Here is a 14,980-nt window from a genome sequence, read left to right as displayed (position 1 = left end):
TTGGTTCAAGTAGGAAAAGTTCAGGTTCTGTTGAGAAAACTTAGGGTCGTATTAGGAAAAGTTCGGGTCGTGACTTTATGTTGTGCCGATTCTTCATTTTTTTTTGCGTCGATTCTACTTTTGCCTTCTTAATTATCATCTTTTTTTTCCGCCTCCTTCCTTTTCCCTTTCCTCTTCTTCCTTTTCTTTTTTCTCTTATTCGTCTTTGTTGTCCTCCTCCTCCTCCTCTTCTTCTTCCTCCTCCTCTGTGTTTTAATGATGGTCGTCGGCGATGAAAAATTGAGAAAAAGAAGAAGAAGAAAAGAAACAGGTCCTTTTTTTTTACGGAGCCATTCGTTAGTAAGAAGAACTGAAAGTACAAGCCACCCATAATTTCAGAAATAAAATGCAATTTCTAGGTCATTTCTTAATTAAAAATATGGGAATTGATATCTCGACCAAATTTTCTTGCATTTTCACCCCTTTCATTTGTCTTCACTTGACATTAATTTTTAAGGCCATGTTTAGGAGTTTCTCCGGGAAGCTTTGAAAGGAAAAATATTTCTAAAAGTAAAGATAACTTCAACAAGTCCTATTCAATTTTTAGTTTGAGGTACCTTCAAATTCTGATGATATCGTTCTAAATTAACCATACTCATCTCATTGTGGGAAGAAGAAACCTTTTTCCTCCGGCTCCATTTCTTTTGACCTAAAATGGGTCTATAACAAATTTTATGCCCATTTTTTCACGTACGAATGAGGCTAAATTTTGTTTTAGGCCCATTTTCTGTCAAAATAAATAGAGACTTCTAGAATTTTTTCTTCAATTCCAAACAGGGTCCAACGAAAAAAAACAATCATAAGTGAGTGGAAAGGTGGGGAAAAGGGGTGGAAATATCATTTCCTTTAAAATATTAGTTTAAATTTAAACGACTCGAGTAAGAATCAATTGTGAGACAATGTAGTGGGGCTTATGACACAAGGAATGATGGGCCTTGTTCGTTTAAGATAATTATAACCGATTATGAGTCCAATGCCGATTATAGGACTCAAATTAAATGTAATTTTGAAGCCAATTGGTTTGGCACTCACAATCGGCTGTCATATTCATGAAAAAGGAGAATCATATAAGCACCAACGTAGGAGGACTCTATCTTTGTTTAGATAATGTCGTAAGGTTATTGGGGTCCCTTTCCCACCCGTCTTTAAAGAATCACCCGTGTTTAATAATTACTTTTACGGGTACCTGTGATCCGTAATTTCCCGTAATCAATGCTCTAATTCCGTACTTTTTTGAGGATTTACCCTACAAATAAAATACTAAATTAATGAAAAGAAGAATCATATAAGCACAGACATAGGAGGTCTCTATCTTCGTTCTGATAATGTCGTAAGGTTGTAGAGGTCTCTTTCCCACCCTTTTTTAAGAATCACCCGCGTTTAACAATTACTTTTAAGGGCACCCGTGATCCGTAATTTTCCGTAATGCCCTAATTCTGTACTTTTTCGGGATTTTCTCTGCAAAGAAAATACTAAAATAATGGAAATGAGAATCACGTAAGCACCAACATAGGAGGACACTATCTTCATTCTTGTAATGTCATAAGGGTATTTGGGTCTCTTTCCCTCCCGTTTTTGAAGAATCACACGTGTTTAATAATTACTTTAATGAACACCTGTGATTCGTAATTTCTCGTAATTAATGCCCCATTCTGTAATTTTTAAGAATTTTCTCTATAAATAAAATACTAAAATAATGAAACGGAGAATATTGTAAGCACCAACATAGGATGACTCTTTCTTCGTTTTGATAATGTTGAAAGGTTATTGGGAACTCTTTCCCACCTGTTTTTTAAGAATCACCCGTGTTTAGTAATTACTTTTATGGGTACCTGTGATCCGTAATCTCGTGTTAATATTGCCCTTGTTACGTACTATTTTTGTGATTTTGTCTATACAGAAAGTACTAAGATAATGAAAAGGAGAATCACGTAACCACCAACAGAGGACGACTCTATCTTCGTTTTGATAATGTCGTTAGGGTAATGGGGTCTATTTCCCTCCTGTTTTTGAAGAATTGCCCATGTTTAATAATTACTTTAATTGGTACCAGTGATCCGTAATTTTCTGTAATTAATGCCTCATTCAGCAATTTTTATGATTTTCTCTAGAAAAAAATACTAAAATAATAAAAAGGAGAATCATGTAAGCACCAACATAGGAGGACTCTATCTTCGTTCTGATAATGTCGTAAGGGTATTAGGGACTCTTTCCCTTCCGTTTCTGAAGAATCACTCGTGTTTATAATTACTTTAATAGGCGTCCGTGATCCGTAATTTCTCGTAATTAATGCCCTAATTTCGTACTTTTCTTCGAATTTTCTATACTAGGAAAATACTAAAATAATAAATAGGAGAATCATATAAGCACCAACATAGGAGGATTCTATCTTCGTTCTGATAATGTCGTAAGGTTGTAGGGGTCTCTTCCCACCCCTTTTAAAAGAATCACCCATGTTTAATAATTACTTTTATGAGTACATGTGACCCGTAATTTCCCGTAATTAATGCCCTAATTCGGTACTTTCTTCAGGATTTTCCGTACAAAGAAAGTACTAAAATAATGAAAAGGAGAATCATATAAGCACCAACATAGGATGACTCGATCTTCGTTCTGATAAAGTCGTAAGGTTGTAGGGGTCTCTTTCCCACCCTTTTTTAAGAATCACCCGTGTTTAATAATTACTTTTAGGGGAACCTGTGATTCGTAATTTTTTGTAATTAATGCCCCCATTTCGTACTTTTTCACTATTTTCTCTACAAAGGAAATACTAAAATAATGAAAAGGAGAATCACGTAAGCACCAACATACGATGACACTATCTTCATTCTTGTAATGTGGTAAGGGTATTGGGGTCTCTTTCCCTCCTGTTTTTGAAGAATCACACGTTGTTAATAGGTACTTTAATGGGCACACGTGATTCGTAATTTTTAGTAATTAATGCCTTCATTCCGTAATTTGTTCAGATAATGCCGTAAGGTTATTAGGGTCCCTTTCCCACCAGTCTTTAAAGAATCACCCTTGTTTAATAATTACTTTTATGGGTACTTGTGATCCGTAATTTTTTGTAATTAATGCCCTAATTCCGTACTTTCTTCAGGATTTTTCATACAAAGAAAATACTAAAATAATGAAAAGGAGAATCATATAAGCACCAACATAGGAGGACTCTATCTTCGTTCTAATAATATCGTAAGGTTGTAGGGGTCTCTGTTCCACCCGTTTTTAAAGAATCACCCGTGCTTAATAATTAGTTTTATGGGTACCTGTGATCCATAATTTCCTGTAATTAATGCCCTAATTCTGAACTTTTTTTAGGATTTTCCCTTCAAAGAAAATACTAAAATAATGAAAAAGAGAATCATATAAGCACCAACGTAGGAGGACTCTATCTTTGTTCAGATAATGTCGTAAGGTTATTGGGGTCCCTTTCCCACCCGTCTTTAAAGAATCACCCGTGTTTAATAATTACTTTTACGGGTACTTGTGATCCGTAATTTCCCGTAATCAATGCCCAAATTTCGTACTTTTTTGAGGATTTTCCCTACAAATAAAATACTAAATTAATGAAAAGAAGAATCATATAAGCACCAACATATGAGGTCTCTATCTTCGTTCTGATAATGTTGTAAGATTGCAGAAGTCTCTTTCCCACCCTTATTTAAGAATCACCCGTGTTTAACAATTACTTTTAAGGGCACCTGTGAGCCGTAATTTTTCGTAATTAATGCCCTAATTCTGTACTTTTTTCAGAATTTTCTTTGCAAAGAAAATACTAAAATAATGAAAATGAGAATCACGTAAGCACCAACATAGGAGGACACTATCTTAATTCTTGTAATGACATAAGGGTATTTGGGTCTCTTTCCCTCCCGTTTTTGAAGAATCACACGTGTTTAATAATTATTTTAATGGGCACCTGTGATTCGTAATTTTTTGTAATTAATGCCCTCATTCCGTAATTTTTAAGGATTTTCTCTAGAAATAAAGTACTAAAATAATGAAACGGAGAATATTGTAAGCACCAACATAGGATGACTCTTTCTTCGTTCTGATAATGTTGAAAGGTTATTGTTGTCTCTTTCCCACCTGTTTTTTAAGAATCAGCCGTGTTTAGTAATTACTTTTATGGGCACTTGTGATCCGTAATCTCCTGTAAATATTGCCCTCGGTCCGTACTTTTTTCGAGATTTTCTCTATAAAGAAAGTATTAAGATAATGAAAAGGAGAATCACGTAAGCACCAACATAGGACGACTCTATCTTCCTTCTGATAATGTCGTTATGGTATTGGGGACTCTTTCCCACCTGTTTTTGAAGAATCACCAATGTTTAATAATTAGTTTAATGGGTACCTGAGACAGTAATTTATGAAATTAATGCCGTCATTCCGCAATTTTTCATGATTTTCTCTAGAAAAAATACTAAAAAAATAAAAAGGAGAATCATGTAAGCACCAACATAGGAGGACTCTATCTTCGTTCTGATAATGTGGTAAGGGTATTGGGGACTCTTTCCCTTCCGTTTTTGAAGAATCACCCGTGTTTATAATTACTTTAATAGGCGCCTGTGGTCCATAATTTCTCGTAATTAATGCCCTAATTTCATACTTTTCTACAGATTTTCTTTACTAAGAAAATACTAAAATAATAAATAGGATAATCATATAAGCACCAACATAGGAGGACTTTATCTTCGTTCTGATAATGTCTTAAGGTTGTAGGGGTCTCTTTCCGACCCGTTTTAAAGAATCACCTGTGTTTAATAATTACTTTTAGGGGCACCTGTATCCGTAATTTTCCGTAATTAATGCCCTCATTCCGTACTTTTTTTGCTATTTTCTCTACAAAGAAAATACTAAAATAATGAAAAGGAGAATCACGTAAGCACCAACATACGAGGACACTATCTTCATTCCTGTAATGTCATAAGGGTATTGGGCACCTGTGATTCGTAGTTTTTTGTAATTAATGCCCTCTTTCAGCAATTTTTCAGAATTTTCACTAAAAATAAAATACTAAAATAATGGAAAGGAGGATAATGTAAGCACCAACATAGCATGACTCTTTATTCGTTCTGATAATGTTAAAAGATTATTGGTGTCGCTTTCCCACCCGTTTTTTCAGAATCACCCGTCTTTAGTAATTACTTCTATGGACGCTTGTGATATGTAATTTTTTGAAAATATTGCCCTCGTTCCGTACTTTTTTTTTCGGATTTTCCACATAAAGAAAATACTAAAATAATGAGAAGGAGAATCATGTAAGCACCAACGTAGGAGGACTCTATCTTTGTTCAGATAATGTCGTGAGGTTATTGGGGTCCCTTTCCCACCCGTCTTTAAAGAATCACCCGTATTTAATAATTACTTTTTTGGGTACCTGTGATCCGTAATTTCCCGTAATTAAGGCCCTAATTCTGTATTTTCTTCCGGATTTTCCCTACAAATAAAATACTAAAATACTAAAAAAGAGAATCATATAAGCACCAACATAGGAGGACTCTATCTTCGTTCTGATAATGTCGTAAGGTTGTAGGGGTCTCTTTCCCACCCGTTTTTAAAGAATCACCCTTGTTTAATAATTACTTTTATGGGTACCTGTGATCCGTAATTTCCCGTAATTAATGCCCGAATTCCGTACTTTCTTCATGATTTTTCCTACAAAGAAAATACTAAAATAATGAAAAGGAGAATCATATAAGCACCAACATAGGAGGACTCTATCTTCATTCTGATAATGTCGTAAGGTTGTAGGGGTCTCTTTCCCACCCTTTGTTAAGAATCACCCGTGTTTAATAATTACTTTTAAGGGCACCTGTGATCCGTAATTTTCCATAATTAATGTCCTCATTCTGTACTTTTTTCACTATTTTCCTTAGAAAGAAAATACTAAAATAATGAAATGTAGAATCTCGTAAGCACCAACATACGAGGACACTATGTTCATTCTTGTAATGTCGTAAGGGTATTGGGGTCTCTTTCCCTCCCATTTTTGAAGAATCACAAGAGTTTAATAGGTACTTTAATGGGCACCTTGATTCGTAATTTTTTGTAATTAGTGCCCTCACTCCGTAATTTTTTAGGATTTTCTCTAGAAATAAAATACTAAAGTAATGGAAAAGGAGGATAATGTAAGCACCAACGTAGGATGACTCTTTCTTCGTTCTGATAATGTTGAAAGGTAATTGGGGTCTCTTTCCCACCCGTTTTTCAAAATCACCGGTCTTTAGTAATTACTTTTACGGGCACCTGTGATCCATAATTTCCTGAAAATATTGGCCTCGTTCCGTCCTTTCTTCTGGGTTTTCTCCATGAAGAAAATACTAAAATAACGAAAAGGAGAATCATGTAAGCACCAACGTAGGAGGAGTCTATCTTTATTCAGATAATGTTGTAAGGTTATTGGGGTCCCTTTCCCACCCGTGTTTAAAGAATCAACCGTGTTAAATAATTACTTTTATGGGTACTTGTGATCCGTAATTTTCCGTAATTAATGTTCTAATTCCGTACATTTTTAGGATTTTCCCTACCAAGAAAATACTGAAATAATGGAAAGAAGAATCATATAAACACCAACGTAGGAGGACTCTATCTTTGTTCAGATAATGTCGTAAAGTTATTGAGGTCTCTTTCTCACCCATCTTTAAAGAATCACCCGTGTTTATTAGTTACTTTTTCGGGTACCTGTGATCCGTAGTTTCCCATAATCAATGCCCTAATTCCGTACTCTTTTTAGAATTTTCCCTACAAAGAAAATACTAAATTAATGAAAAGGAGAATTATATAAGCACCGACATAGGACGACTCTATCTTCGTTCTGATAATGTTGTAAGGTTGCAGGGGTCTTTTTCCACCCTTTTTTAAGAATTACCCGTGTTTAATAATTACTTTTAAGGGCACTTGTGATCCGTAATTTTTCGTAATTAATGCCCTAATTCTGTACTTTTTTTTCGGGGTTTTCCCTATAAAGAAAATACTAAAATAATGAAGAGGAGAGTCATATAAGCATCAACATAGGTGAAGTCTATCTTCGTTCTGATAATGTCGTAAGGTTGTACGGGTCTCTTTCCCATCCTTTTTTAAGAAACACCCGTGTTTAATAATTACTTTTAGGGGCACCTGTGATCCATAATTTCCCGTAATTAATGCCCTCATTTCATACTTTTTTTTTGCTATTTTCACTACAAAGAAAATACTAAAATAATGAAAAGGAGAATCACGTAAATACCAACAGACGAGGACACTATCTTCATTCTTGTAATGTCATAAGGGTATTGGGGTCTCTTTCCCTCCCGTTGTTGAAGAATCACATGTGTTTAATAGGTACTTTAATTGGCACCAGTGATTCGTAATTTTTCATAATTATAGCCCTCATTTCGTAGTTTTTAAAGATTTTCTCTAGAAATAAAATACTAAAATAATGGAAAGGAGGGTAATGTAAGCACCAACATAGGCGGACTCTTTCTTCGTTAGAAATAAAATACTAAAATAATGGAAAGGAGGGTAATGTAAGCACCAACATAGGCGGACTCTTTCTTCGTTCTGATAATGTTGAAAGGTTGCAGGGGTTTCTTTCCCACCCTTTTTTAAGAATCATCTGTGTTTAATAATTACTCTTAAGGGCACCTGTGATCCGTAATTTCTCGTAATTAATGCCCTCGTTCTGTACTTTTTTCGAAAATTTCTCTATAAAAAGATACTAAAATAATGAAAAGGAGAATCACGTAAGCACCAACATAGGAGAACACTATCTTAATTCTTGTAACGTCATAAGGGTATTGGGGTCCCTTTCCCACCCGTCTTTAAAGAATCACCCGTGTTTAATAATTACTTTTACGGGTACCTGTGATCCGTAAATTCCCGTAATCAATGCCCTAATTTCGTACTTTTTTTAGGATTTACCCTACAAATAAATACTAAATTAATGAAAAGAAGAATCATATAAGCACAGACATAGGAGGTCTCTATCTTCGTTCTGATAATGTCGTAAGGTTGTAGAGGTCTCTTTCCCACCTTTTTTAAAGAATCACCCGCGTTTAATAATTACTTTTAAGGGCACCCGTGATCCGTAATTTTTCGTAATTAACGCCCTAATTCTGTACTTTTTTTCGGGATTTTCTCTGCAAAGAAAATACTAAAATAATGAAAATGAGAATCATGTAAGTACCAACATAGGAGGACACTATCTTCATTCTTGTAATGTCATAAGGGTATTTGGGTCTCTTTCCCTCCCGTTATTGAAGAATCTCTCGTGTTTAATAATTACTTTAATGGGCACCTGTGATTCGTAATTTTCATAATTAATGCCCTCATTCCATAATTTTTAAGGATTTTCTCTAGAAATAAAATACTAAAATAATGAAAAGGAGAATAATGTGAGCACCAACATAGGAGGACTCTTTCTTCGTTCTGATAATGTTGAAAAGTTAATGGGGTCTCTTTCCCACTCGTTTTTTAGGAATCACCCCTGTTTAGTAATTACATTTATGGCCACCTGTGATGCGTAATTTCCTGTAATTATTGCCCTCGTTCCGTACTTTTTTCGGGATTTTCTTTATAAAGGAAATACTAAAATAATGAAAAGGAGAATCATGTAAGCACCAACATAGAAGGACTCTATCTTTATTCAGATAATGTCGTAAGGTTAATGGGGTCTCTTTCCCACCCGTTTTTAAAGAATCACCCGTGTTTAATAATTACTTTGACGGGTACCTGTGATCCGTAATTTTCCGTAATTAATGCTCTAATTCCGTACTTTTTTTAGGATTTTCTCAAAAAAGAAAATACTAAAATAATGACAAGGAGAATCATATAAGCACCAACAGAGGAGGACTCTATCTTCGTTCTGACATTGTCGTAAGGTTGCAGGGGTCTCTTTCCCACCATTTTTTAAGAATCACCCGTGTTTAATAATTACTTTTAAGGGCACCTATGATCCATAATTTCCCGTAATTAGTGCCATAATTCTTTACTTTTTTTTCATAATTTTCTATACAAAGAAAATACTAAAATAATGAAAATGAGAATCATGTAAGCACTAACATAGGAGGACACTATCTTCATTCTTGTAATGGCACAAGGGTATTTGTGTCTCTTTCTCTCCCGTTTTTTGAAGAAACACACGTGTTTAATAATTACTTTAATGGGCACCTGTGAGTCGTAATTTTTCGTAATTAATGCCCTCTTTCCGTAATTTTTAAGAATTTTCTCTAGAAATAAAATACTAAAATAATGAAACGTAGAATAATGTAAGCACCAATATAGGAGGACTGTTTTTCGTTCTGATAATATTGAAAGGTTATAAGGGTCTCTTTCCCAGAGGACTCTATCTTCGTTCTTGAATTTTTAGAAGGCTATTTGGGTCACTTTCCCACCCGTTCTTGAAGATTCAAGCTTGTTTTATAATTACTTTAATGGCCGCCTGTAGTCAGTAATTTTCCGTAATTAATTCCTTAATTCCGTACTTACTTGGGATTTTCTCTACAAAGAAAATAACAAAATAATGAAAAGGAGAATCTTGTAAGCACCAACATAAGAGGACTATATCTTGGTTATGATAATGTCGTAAGCTTATCGAGGTCTTTTTCCCATGCATTTTTTAAGAATCACCCGTGTTTAATAATAATTTTAGTGGGCACCAGTGATCCGTAATTTTCCGTAATTAATGCCGAATTCCGTACTTTTTTTTGAATTTTCAATACAAAGAAAATACTAAAATAATGAAAAGGAGAATCATGTAAGCACCAACATAGGAGGACTCTATCATCGTTCTGATAATGTCATAAGGGTCTTGGGGTCTCTTTCCCTCCCATTTTTGAAGAATCACATGTGTTTATAAATTAATTTAATGGGCACCCGTGATCCAGAATTTTTCGTAATAAATGCCCTCATTCCTTAATTTTTCAGAATTTTCTCAACAAACAAAATATCAAAGTAATGAAAAGGAGAATCATGGAAGCACCAACATAGTAGGACTCTATCTTCGTTTTAATAATGTCGTAAGGTTGTAGGGGTCTCTTTCCCACCCGTTTTTTAAGAATCACCGTGTTTAATAATTATTTTTTGGGGCACCTGTGATCCGTAATTTTCCATAATTAATGCCCACATTCCGTACTTTTTTCAGAATTTTCTTTACAAAGAAAATACTAAAATAATGAAAAGGAGAATCAAATAAGCACCAACATAAGAGGACTCTATCTTCGTTCTAATAATGTCATAAGGGTATTGGGGTCTCTTTTCCTTCCGTTTTTTGAATAATCACCCGTGTTTAGTAATTACTATAATTGGCATCTGTGATCTGAAATTTCTCATAATTATTGCCCAAATTTTGTACTTTTCTCTGGATTCTCTATTAGGAAAATACTAAAATAATGAAAACGAGAATCATGTAAGCACCAACATAGGAGGACACTATCTTCATTCTTGTAATGTCATAAGGGTAATGGGGTCTCTTTCCCTCCCGTTTTTGAAGAATCCCACGTGTTTAACAATTACTTTAATGGGCACTTGTGATTCATAATTTTTCGTAATTAATGCCTTCATTCCGTAATTTTTTAGGATTTCCCCTAGAAATAAAATACTAAATTAATGAAAAGGAGAATAATGTAAGCACCAACATATGATGACTCTTTCTTCGTTCTCATAATGTAGAAAGGTTATTGGGGTCTCTTTCCCACCTGTTTTTTAAGAATCACCCGTGTTTAGTAATTACTTTTATGGGTACCTATGATCCATAATTTTTCGCAATTAATGCCCTCATTTTGTACATTTTTCCAGATTTTGTCTAAAAAGAAAATACTAAAATAATGAAAAGGAGAATAGCGTAAGTACCAACATAAGATGACACTATCTTCATTCTTGTACTGTCACAAGGGTATTGGGGTCTCTTTACCTCCCGTTTTTGAAGAATCACACGTGTTTAATAATTCCTTAACGGGCACCTGTGATTCGAAATTTTTCGTAATTAATGCCCCCATTCCGTAATTTTTCAGGATTTTCTCTAGATATAACATACGAAAATAATGAAGAGGAGAATAATGTAAGCACCAACTTACGAGGACTCTTTCTTCGTTCTGATAGTGTTGAAAGGTTATTGGCGTATCTTTCCCACCCCTTTTTAAGAAATACCCGTGTTAAGTAATTACATTTATGGGCACTTGTGATCCGTAATTTCTTGTAATTATTGCCCTTATTCCGTACTTTTTCCTAGATTTTCTCTACAAAGGAAATAGAAAAATAATTAAAAGGAGAATCATGTAAGCACCAACATAGGAGGACTCTATCTTCGTTCGGATAATGTAATAAGGGTATTGAGATATCCTTCCCTCCTATTTTTGAAGAATCACCCGTGTTTAATAATTACTTTAATGGGTACTTATGATCAGTAATTTTTCATAATTAACACCCTCATTCAGCAATTTTTCGGGATTTTCTCTAGAAAAAAGTACTAAAATAATGAAAAAGAGAATCATGTAAGCACCAACATAGGTCGACTCTATTTTCGTTCTGATAATGTCGTAAGGGTATTGGGGATTCTTTCCCTTCTGTTTTTGAAGAATCACCCGTGTTTATAATTACTTTAATAGGCACCCGTGATCCATAATTTCTCATAATTAATGCATTAATTTCGTACTTTCACGTGATTTTCTATACAAGGAAAATACTAAAATAATGAATAGGAGAATCATGTAAGCACCAACATAGGAGGACTCTATCTTCATTCTGGAAATGTTAGAAGGCTATTAGGGTCACTTTCCCACCCGTTCATGAAGATTCAAGCTTGTTTTATAATTACTTTAATGGCCACCTGTAGTCCGTAATTTTTCGTAATTAATTCCCTAATTCCGTACTTTTCTCTGTATTTTCTCTGCAAAGAAAATAACAAAAGAATGAAAAGGAGAATCATGTAAGCACCAACATAAGAGGACTATATCTTGATTATGATAATGTTGTAAGCTTATTGTGGTCACTTTCCCATGCATGTTTTTAAGAATCACCCGTATTTAATAATAATTTTAGTGGGCACCAGTGATCCGTAATTTCCCGTAATTAATGCCGTAATTCCGTACTTTTCTTGGGATTTTCACTACAAAGAAAATACTAAAATAATGAAAAGGAGAATCATGTAAGCACCAACATAGTAGGACACTATCATCGTTCTGATAATGTCATAAGGGTCTTGGGGTCTATTTCCCTCCCATTTTTGAAGAATCACATGTGTTTATTAATTAATTTAATGGGCACCCGTGATCCGTAATTTTTCTTAATAAATACCCTCATTCCTTAATCTTTCAGAATTTTCTCAACAAACATCCATAAGAAAGCTGGTATATGTAGAAATGATATTCCCACACCCTTGATTCAAAACTTATCATTGGTTGTCATGGAAATTTTCGTCTTTTTATAAGGTAACTTTTTTTCTTTTAAGTGCAAGGACATATTGGTCTTTTTAAATGAGTAAATAAATCTATCATGGGTATTTTGATCACAAATTGATGACAAGACCTGAGTTGCAAAATTCACTCAAACAGGACTCCGTATGTAAATTTTCAAATTAGAACTCTTTTTGCAAATAAATCAAAGTAGAAGTCTTTTTTGAGAAAACACCAAATGAATAAGCACGGGGAGCCTTTTGCTCGATAGCACTGCCCATTGACCAATACAGTTTTCCATACGAATTTCAGACATGTGATGTCCATTTAACACCATGACATGAATTTTTAAAAATAGACTAGACTTGTATAGTGTATACCATCATGAGGCAACCACAGTCTTGATACCATCTCATCCACAAGATCAGAAAAATCAATGGTTTAGATTTTCTTCACAGTAACCTAAACAATGCTTGATGTATCAAAGGGCTAGGATCATCCGATCATGATGTGATCAATGGCAATGGACTAAAACATATTTTTGACTCCAATAATCAGTATCGGACTTACAATCGGTTTTCATAATCTTAAACGAGCAGCTCCGGCCTTCGTGAGTGTACCGGTTGATGAATTTATCAAATTCAATGAGTTAGGATACAAATGCTTAATAACTCAACAAAGACTTAACATTACTATACAACGAATTGGTATTGACACCCATACATGAAGCCGATTTGTCTGATTTGATTTTGTTTTTGCTTCTATCCACATGTAGTTAGGACAAGCTGACATTAGTGTCAAGCCTGATTTCCACGGTTTGTACAGTGGTCCCCTATATGAACAAAAAATTCAGGATTTTAAGAAAGTGATTGTTTTATCCCAGTTGCGACTCGCCAGAAATCCAGCCCGTTTAAGTTTTTCTGTGCAAGGCAAAGATTAGCCTCGTTTTTCAATCCCAGCCCTTCACAGAAAAAGTGAAAGTGCTGTTTTCCGGCGATGCACTTAGTCGCAACGGAGGTGAAACATTCTCTTTGAGACCCGGGTTGTTTTGGATTTTTAGAACCGATTGTGAGTCCGAAACTGATTATTGGACTCAAAATTAAACATAAATTTGAGTCAAATAATCAGTTTTGGACAAAAATTCGATTATAAAAAATAGGAAAGCAAAAAGGCCTAACAAAACCTATCAAGACAAAATAAGCAGTAAATTGGGATTAATAAAAAATGGAGTGGGGTTTATTCACTTATTTTAGGTTTAGTGAGTGGGATCAATTATGTATACAATTCAATGCAAATCCCCTGGATGATAGTCATTAACCTTTAATATAACATCTTTCTATCATTTAATAAACCGGTGGGGTCCCTGCCAAACCCCCAGCTTACCTACCAAAACAAGAGAGCTTATGATAGCTTTTTGGGAAATGTAGTAACTTTTTTTTTTTTTTTTTTTTGATTGGTCAATGTAGTAACCTCTTTTTTACTATTCTTATGTAGTAAGTTGTAACCTTTCACAACTTGTAAATAGTAAAAGACAAGATGAGTTACTGCAGTTATCAAAACATTGTAAGTGCCAATATCAGTAGCAATAAATAAATAAATAAGACTAGTAAAAGAGACCCGGACATGATTTTCCTATAGCTGAATTGGATTTTTTTTCTTCGAATCTTCTTGTCTGTTTTTCTTAATTTCCCTGCAGTTGCAGATCATTATCTCATTTCCTGACGATTCCTTTGTTTTTCTCCTCATCATCCATTTCAAAAAAAGAAAAGAAAAGGCTATTGGGGCTCTTTCCACCTTTCAGAGGTCAGATATTAATGGGTTTCTCAGATTCCTGTTTTCATACTTTAACCAACTTGTAGCCTCTCGATCACCAGCTGTCGTATTCTACTCGTTTGCAAGTAGTTGCCCAAATGGGACTGACCCTTCTCCTTGATTTTCAGGATAACCTATCAACATCAAGTAATTTTCAGACCTACCCCTGTAAAAAGATTCTTCTTTCAGGGCTTCTTTATCTCTTAAAATCTGGTTTTAGCTGCTGCTTTGGGTTATTCTATGAGTGGGTTTTGGGTATGTTCTACATTTTACTTGAGGGTCTCAATAACCCATCAGCATCACAAGTTTGTTTTTAGTGTTCTTAGAAGGGCTCGTTATTAACAATTGTAAGATTTTAATTTCACCTTTTTTCCATCTCAATTTTCTTTTCTTTTTTTGGAAAATGGGTGTTGGGTATTTTCTTCCTTTTAGGATTTTAATTACTTTAATGGGTGTCAATTCACCTTTTTTTTCTTTTCAAAATTTGTTAGGTATCCTAACCAATACACCAAAAGTTCTAAACCCTTTAAATCTATCACATACTATGTTGGTCCCACTTAGTCCCATACATATGGACCTAGGCAAACCCCCACTAAGTGATGTAATATCCACCAGGCTTCTGCATTTCGTGTCACTCTTGCCTTTCTTTTCTTTTATAAGTAGCCCTTTTCACAGGTAGCCCCGCCGTGACTCGAACGTGTGACATGGGGGCGTTGGATACCAAACCAATACACCAAAAGCTTCATAACTAATGGAAC

The sequence above is a fragment of the Tasmannia lanceolata genome, unplaced genomic scaffold (genome assembly GCF_043159265.1).
Source record: "Tasmannia lanceolata isolate RefF3 unplaced genomic scaffold, GAP_Taslan_0.1 ptg000048l, whole genome shotgun sequence".
Taxonomy (NCBI): domain Eukaryota; kingdom Viridiplantae; phylum Streptophyta; class Magnoliopsida; order Canellales; family Winteraceae; genus Tasmannia; species Tasmannia lanceolata.
Note: the sequence above shows the minus strand (reverse complement) of the source record.